The sequence below is a fragment of the Lacerta agilis genome, chromosome 11, assembly GCF_009819535.1.
Source record: "Lacerta agilis isolate rLacAgi1 chromosome 11, rLacAgi1.pri, whole genome shotgun sequence".
Lineage (NCBI taxonomy): Eukaryota > Metazoa > Chordata > Lepidosauria > Squamata > Lacertidae > Lacerta > Lacerta agilis.
In genome coordinates, this window is record NC_046322.1 from 47,995,551 (window position 1) to 48,002,359 (window position 6,809).

Below are 6,809 nucleotides of genomic sequence, written 5' to 3' on the forward strand. Positions count from 1 at the left end.
GTGACGAGCGACAACGTTCTCCCTGTAGAAGATGAAAGGAAATGAAGCTCGGTGGTTGTGAGTACTTGACTGGATTAATTTGTGGACTTAACGATCCGGGAGGTTTTAGGGAAAGGAAGCCTGCCTCCCTCCCTTCGGTGGCAAGAAAATAACGGCTTTTGACAGACTGCTGCTACAATGATGGTTACATTGTTTTGACTTTTTTGACAAGTGAGGCTATTGAGATTCCCCTTTGGGGAGGAAGATGATGGAAAATATCCCTTTTTAAAGTTGTGGTCTTTACGCCTCGGTTTCGGGGAAAATGGCTGCGAAAGCTTGAGTTGGAGCGGAAAACTACTGGCATTAAGATGGAGAAACACTGAAATAGAAACTGAAATTTGACACCTATGCCCGCTTCTACCATGTTGGGCTTTGTTTTTGAACTTGTTTTGAACTCTGGATTAACCGATGAACAAAAGATTACTTTTCTGGAACTGGAACTGCTGAACCAGAAACTGATGGTCTTGAACTGGGGCATGAAGAAAAATGTGCTTCCCACAGAGGAGACCTTTCAGGTTATTGATTCTATGGAAGAGAGCCTTGGCAAAGAGCTGAAGGGGATGATTGAAGAACAGAGAGAGATGGCTTGGCGACTTCGGGGAAAAGAAACGTCCTTTGGGGGTGGCAGACCCGGGACGGTGAAGATTGTTATATCCAGCCCTCGAGGTGAGAGCTCGGGAGCGATGGGCAAAAAATTGAGATGTCTACAAATAGAAGAAGAATGCAGCATTGAACCGGAGAAGCTAGAAGAAGACGAATTGTGCACCCTGATGCTCGAGGCAAGGACTGTTATGGACTATGTCTGGATCTGTGGACTCATAAGAAAAGAGGACAATTCGAGGAGTGGTTCCGGTGCAAGGTGGAGAAGGACAATGGTTAGAGGGGGGATAGGGTGAATTGTATTAAGCGTAAAATATAAATGGTCTGTTATGGTAACCTGAAATCGGTGTGTCAAGATACTAAGTCTTTTTAAATAAGAAAAGGGATATTTTGGAATTCTTTTTGTTATTAGCAGCAGTTTAAGGGAAAGAAGAAGTATGTTTTGATTTGACACAAGAATAATATGTTAAGATATAAAGTTTTGTTATTAATTGTTATGAAGTTATAATATGATTTGATTTTATTCAAGATAGAGGTGAGATATTATCGTAAATTGAAAATAAGAATTTAAGAGGTTTATTTAGATTTGAATTTTCTTTTTAAATGAACTTAATTTTTAGAGAGGTGAAGTTATTAAAGTAGAATCTGGATTTGAAACCGAAGAAGAGAAGGCAGGGGAAGTCAACTGTAAAGATTCGAAACAAGAAATTTTTTTTGTGTGTGTATGTAAATAAGAAGAAGAATCTTGGTTATGTTTGTATTTGTCTTGTATAATTGTGGGTGGGTGATTGTTTGGGTAGATGTAGGTGTGGGTGTGGGATTATTCTTTGTTATGAAAAATACCAATAAATTCTTTATAAAAAAAAAAAGAAAGAGCACGGAAAGGTCAACAAAATCAAAGTCCTCCTCCAAAATGTTGCCATTTTAAATTATGTGTTTTATTTCATGCGTCCAAAGAACTATAGGGCTCTGTTACATTACCTTGTATTCATACTGTTCATGTGGGATATAACATCACTGAAGCAGTCAAAAACAACATTTCCTGTTTGCCCAGAGTGGGCACACAGGGGAATGTTGCTCTAGCCAGGAGGACTTCCTGTCATACCTGGTCTGGAGCTTCCCCTGCGTGTGACCAGGTAGATGGGCGTGACCCTGGCTGACCCTATAAAGGGGCTAGTCACGAAACCATCTCTCTCTCACTCACTCTCTTGATCCCATCTCTTCTTGATGCCTTTTGCTGTGCGCTGGCTCTCAGCCAGCAGCACATGGGCTCATCCCTCACAAGAGGATGAACCCACACTTTTCTCTCTAACTGTAACTACAAGCTACAGCCTGCCTTCAGGATCATACTGTGAACTGAGTGTAAGTAAACCTTATCATTACTTTTAAAAGAAGACTGCTGTGTCTTTATTGTTTTCAAGAGGGAACTAAAGGGGATTTACCAGGAACACTCCAATCTGGACAAGCCAGACTGGATTGCTTAACTCTCACGAATCCATCAACTAGCTTCCTGCAATGTGCAAGGGAATGTGCTCTGCTACTAGCTCACTAGCGTGAGTGAGGAAGGATAATATTTCATCAGTATATCCTCTCCTACCATCCTCAACATTCCCACAGTTCAAGCACCGCTTTGGCTTCATCACACAAGAAGCAGGGATGCTTCAGGAGAGAGGGGGAGACAGACAGCAATTAAATGAAACGGTGGGACACATGAAGCTCCCTTGCTAACATATTCTCAAACAACTGATCCCGCAAGATCTTCGTCACTGTCATATCCTGCTCCATATTAAGATGCTGCTGGCTTCTGTAGCGTGGAGCAAAGGAGCCTTAAAAGTAGGAGAGCAAAGAGCTCAAAGATAGATGGTATGTAGCAGCACCCGTAGAGGAGATGATGATGATGATGATGATGATGACGACGAAGACGAATGAAAAAGTGGGAGAGATGGTGGGTGCATAGTCACTCGGGACAACACCATTAACCAAGCGACTAGGTTCTATAACCTCTCTCTGTAATATTGAAATAAAAAAGGACGGTAAGAAACTTTCCCTTGTCTTTCTACTTTCCTGGGCAACCAGCCGGGAGCTGCTGACAGCATCCTGACAGCATGTGCTCTGTCACTGAGCTTCAGCCTTGCATGAAAGGCTTCTTTCAGTGACGATGGGCCTGCTGCTGTGTTCTTCAATGAGGAACATGGGGCAGCCGGGCCTTTGCTATTTCCAGTTGTGATTCAATCACAGAGCAGAAAATTCAAGTTGCGCAACAAGCCCACTTCCCCCCAAAATTTTTGCAATAACGAGAGTGATGGGGGTAACACTAGCTTTGACACACGGCCACCCAACATCCCCGTAAACAAATCAAAACAAATTTTCCTTAAACAGCCAATGTCTCCCTGAAAACATCTGAATCTCATGTTGTGGATTCGAATCCCACCTTGGACAAAAGATGCCTACTTTGCAGGGGGTTGAACTAGTTGACCCTTTGTCTCTCTTCCAGCTCTACGATTCTATGATTCTTACGTAATCAGGATGAAAGCTCAATAAACAGGTCATCTGGAAACGCCAATGAAAAGTTGCCAGGTGGACCCTTTTTGCAGTGGAATTTTTCTCTTCTTTTCAGATCTCAGAAACGAAGTGCACAGGGGCCAAATCCTTTTTCAAACTCGTGGGAAGAGAGGGAGATGAACACAGAACAGAGTTAAGTTTAGAAGAGTCCATACTCTGGAGTCGGGGTGTGTGTGTGTGTGGACAGTTAAGTAACATGGAACTTCACTTTCCCTTACAAAGAACTCGACAACAGTCCATTTTTGGAACAGGGATGTAGCTCCAGTAGGAGACCTCTCTGAAAATAATACTCTTACTGGTCAGATTCTCAGCAGCCTAGCTTTAAGCAGCTTTTTTTTTAATGGGATGCCAATTGAGATTTCTCCAAAGGTAATGCCTTTCCACAGAGCACTCAGTTGCTCCCGAAAGCCAAATCTCCCACAGAAGGAACACACAGACCTGCTGGGCACCAAGAATGTGAAATGGCGAGTTTTATCCCTTCCCTGCAGTCTCACAGCACACTTCCCCCCTGACTTAAAAACATAACTGAGGCTGGACTGAGTGGACCCAAGCTGGGAACACGAATTAGGCTATTAAAAGAAGCCTGCACTTTAGGGAGATAACTTTGCACTGCGAGTCCACACATTCCCTGCAAAAAAAAAGAGAGAAAAATTCAATCCCACATTCACATAAGCATGCATTTAACAAAAGAGGCCAATCTAAAATACTATTTCCAGTTTCTTGGTGACAATTTGCCCTGAACGTTTCAAACTGCTATGACTCAGCATGTGCTAAAGCATAACAAAAGACTTTCCCATCACCCAATTATTAACCTCTAAAAGTAATCCCGTTATTCACTACCTCATTGCTTTTTGGATTATAAAACCGCATGGGCAGCTGGCAGAGAGAGGGAGAGAGAGAGAGAGAGAAAGAAGGAGACCCGTGACTTAATGTGACTTAATGTTTCCTCATCGAAGGAACGGCTTTGAACAAATGAACCCAAGGATGCTTCGATTCAGCTTAATTGGATCATATTAGCGAAACCAAATATTCCAGGATCAGGTTTATTGTTAGTTTTGTGATACCCATTACACCTTGCATCAAACATCTCCTTCCATTTCCCTCCCCAAATTCTCTTTACAGCTTGGCAGGAACATTTGTCTCGTGGTGAGGGTTCCACGCTTCCAACCGCAGGACGGAGTCATTCACTTAAAAATGGTAGGCACTGGAGGAACTAAAATACAGTAAGTGTAAGATGTAGGCATAGACTTGATCATCTGTCATAGGAACTTGGGATAATGGTAAATCCCTTTTTTAAAAAATCATATCGATATTATCTATTTAATTGATTCCGACAACTTATATATGACTGAACTACAAACGTCTCCAAGGAAGGAAGGGTACATCTGTCATTCCTTGGACTACTGCAATGCACACTATGTGGAGCTACCTTTGAAGGTGACCCAGAAACTACAATTAATTCAGAATGCAGCAGCTAGACTGGGTACTGGGAGTGGCCGCCGAGACCACATAACACAGGTCCTGAAAGACCTACATTGGCTCCCGGTATGTTTCTGAGCACAAATCAAAGTGTTGGTGCTGACCTTTAAAACCTGGTATACCTGAAGGAGCATTTCCACCCTCATCGTTCAGCCTGGACACTGAGGTCCAGCTCCGAGGGCCTTCTGGCGGTTCCCTCCCTACGAGAAGTGAGGTTACAGGGAACCAGGCAGAGGGCCTTCTTGGTAGTGGCACCCGTCCTGTGGAACACCCCCTCATCAGATGTCAAGGAAATAAACAACTATCTGACTTTTAGAAGACATCTGAAGGCAGCCCTGTTTAAGAAAGTTTTTTTTTTTTAAGAATTTATTAAATTTTAACAATAAAGAACATACAAAATACAACTACAAACTACAAAAAAACTACAAAATTACAAAAAATACAAAAATCTTAACAAACAAACACTTATTTAGCTATCCTTATCTTATTCCTAACATTGTTTGGGGACCTCCTCACATCCTCTCTTCTGCGTTCATTTCTAATCTTCTTTAGTAACTTTGTAACATTGTAAAATCTTCTTTCTCACCTAATATTATCATTATAAACCTTGATTAACATTTAACTCTATTTTAATCCTGGTAAAATCCTCATAACTTAATTCTAACTACTTCTTATATCCTATCTTAAACTAACTTCTGGCGATACTGTAGCCTTAAATGTCCTGCTGATTTTAAATTCAAATATCTATCTTTTCACGTCGTTTCAAATAATCTTTAAGTTTCTTCCAATCCTCCTGCACCGTTTCTTCCCTCTGGTCTCGGAGTTTCGCGGTCAGTTCTGCGAGTTCCTTATATTCAATCAACTTCATCTGCCAGTCTTCCACTGTTGGTAATTCTTCAGTTTTCCATTTTTAGGAAAGTTTTTAATGTCTGATGTTTTATCGTGTTTTTAATATTCTGTTGGGAGCTGGCCAGAGTGGTGGGGTATAAATGATCTATTATTATTATTATTATTATTATTATTATTATTATTATTATGACTCAAATCTGGCCATTACTATGATGACGACTGGGGCTGGACGATATCTGATTTACAACAATATATTACTGACTAAACATCGTGATACATCAATATATCACAATGTCTGAAATAAAGATGGAACTAAGTTGAGGGGAACCGTAAAGCTGGGCAATATCTGGTTTTCAGCATCACGATATATCACCACCTAAACATTGCGCTATACCGATATATCATGTCTGAATTAAGGATGGAGCTCTGTAGAGGCATCGGCTGGCTTTGCGGTTTCCCCCGCGTCACGATTTTTGCCGGCGCCTGCTCTTGTGATTCACTGCCTCCAAGGGTTTCAAAACTACATTTTGGGTCATCGCGTCTGGTTTATTCAGTAAAGTTGTGCTTACCTTGGTGAACTGGTAAATTGGCACTTTCTGCCCTTGCCAGCTTTTGCAATGGGCTTGAGCATTTTTGCCAGCTCCGATGTCAAGCTCTGAAACCAGAACCAGAAATACCCTGTAGAAATGATAAAATATTCCCCTGCAATTATACGCATGGCACATATTAATTGGGGGCCGTAAGTTATATATCAGCAGACAGTCACCAGATAGCAAGGATGCTTCAACGACAGATTTGAAACATAAATGCAATTATAAATCATTTTCACATCGCACCGAGGGGAAAAAAAAGTTTACTACGACAAGCATAGTAATTTAATGCAGCACAAGAGGCACTGTTTAGAATTTACATTACATTTTCTTCCTGTAATGCCTCTTTTAAATTCACTAAAACAAACGCTGATATAAATACATTACACAGTTTCAAGGAGACACATGCCAGTAAGTATTAGCCGGTATTAGCAGAACACAAAGTGCTGTGCTTTGAACCTCTCATAATCTTACTGCATTGCTTGGCATAAAATATTCGTAGTTCTTCAAAATTATTCTAATAAACAACCGGTACTGTAGGCCGAAATGTTAAACTAATGCGTCCTGCAGCAAACATGAAAAAGAGTCAAGATGATTTAACTTTGTAATGTGACTTAAAAGCTTGCAAATTACCTTGTGGGGTTTTTTATATATATAAAAAAAGCAACAGTAAATTAATGTATGAAATAT

At 40.9% G+C, this 6,809-nt stretch overlaps 1 long non-coding RNA gene across 1 annotated transcript; it reads right to left on the bottom strand.

Moving 5' to 3' along the window:
* Positions 1 to 3,654: 3,654 nt before the first annotated feature.
* Positions 3,655 to 6,131, bottom strand: LOC117054732. Its single transcript, XR_004427544.1, has 2 exons — positions 6,099 to 6,131; positions 3,655 to 3,829 (listed from the first exon to the last, which is right to left on the bottom strand). It is a non-coding gene; the product is annotated as an uncharacterized LOC117054732 (long non-coding RNA).
* Positions 6,132 to 6,809: the final 678 nt, after the last annotated feature.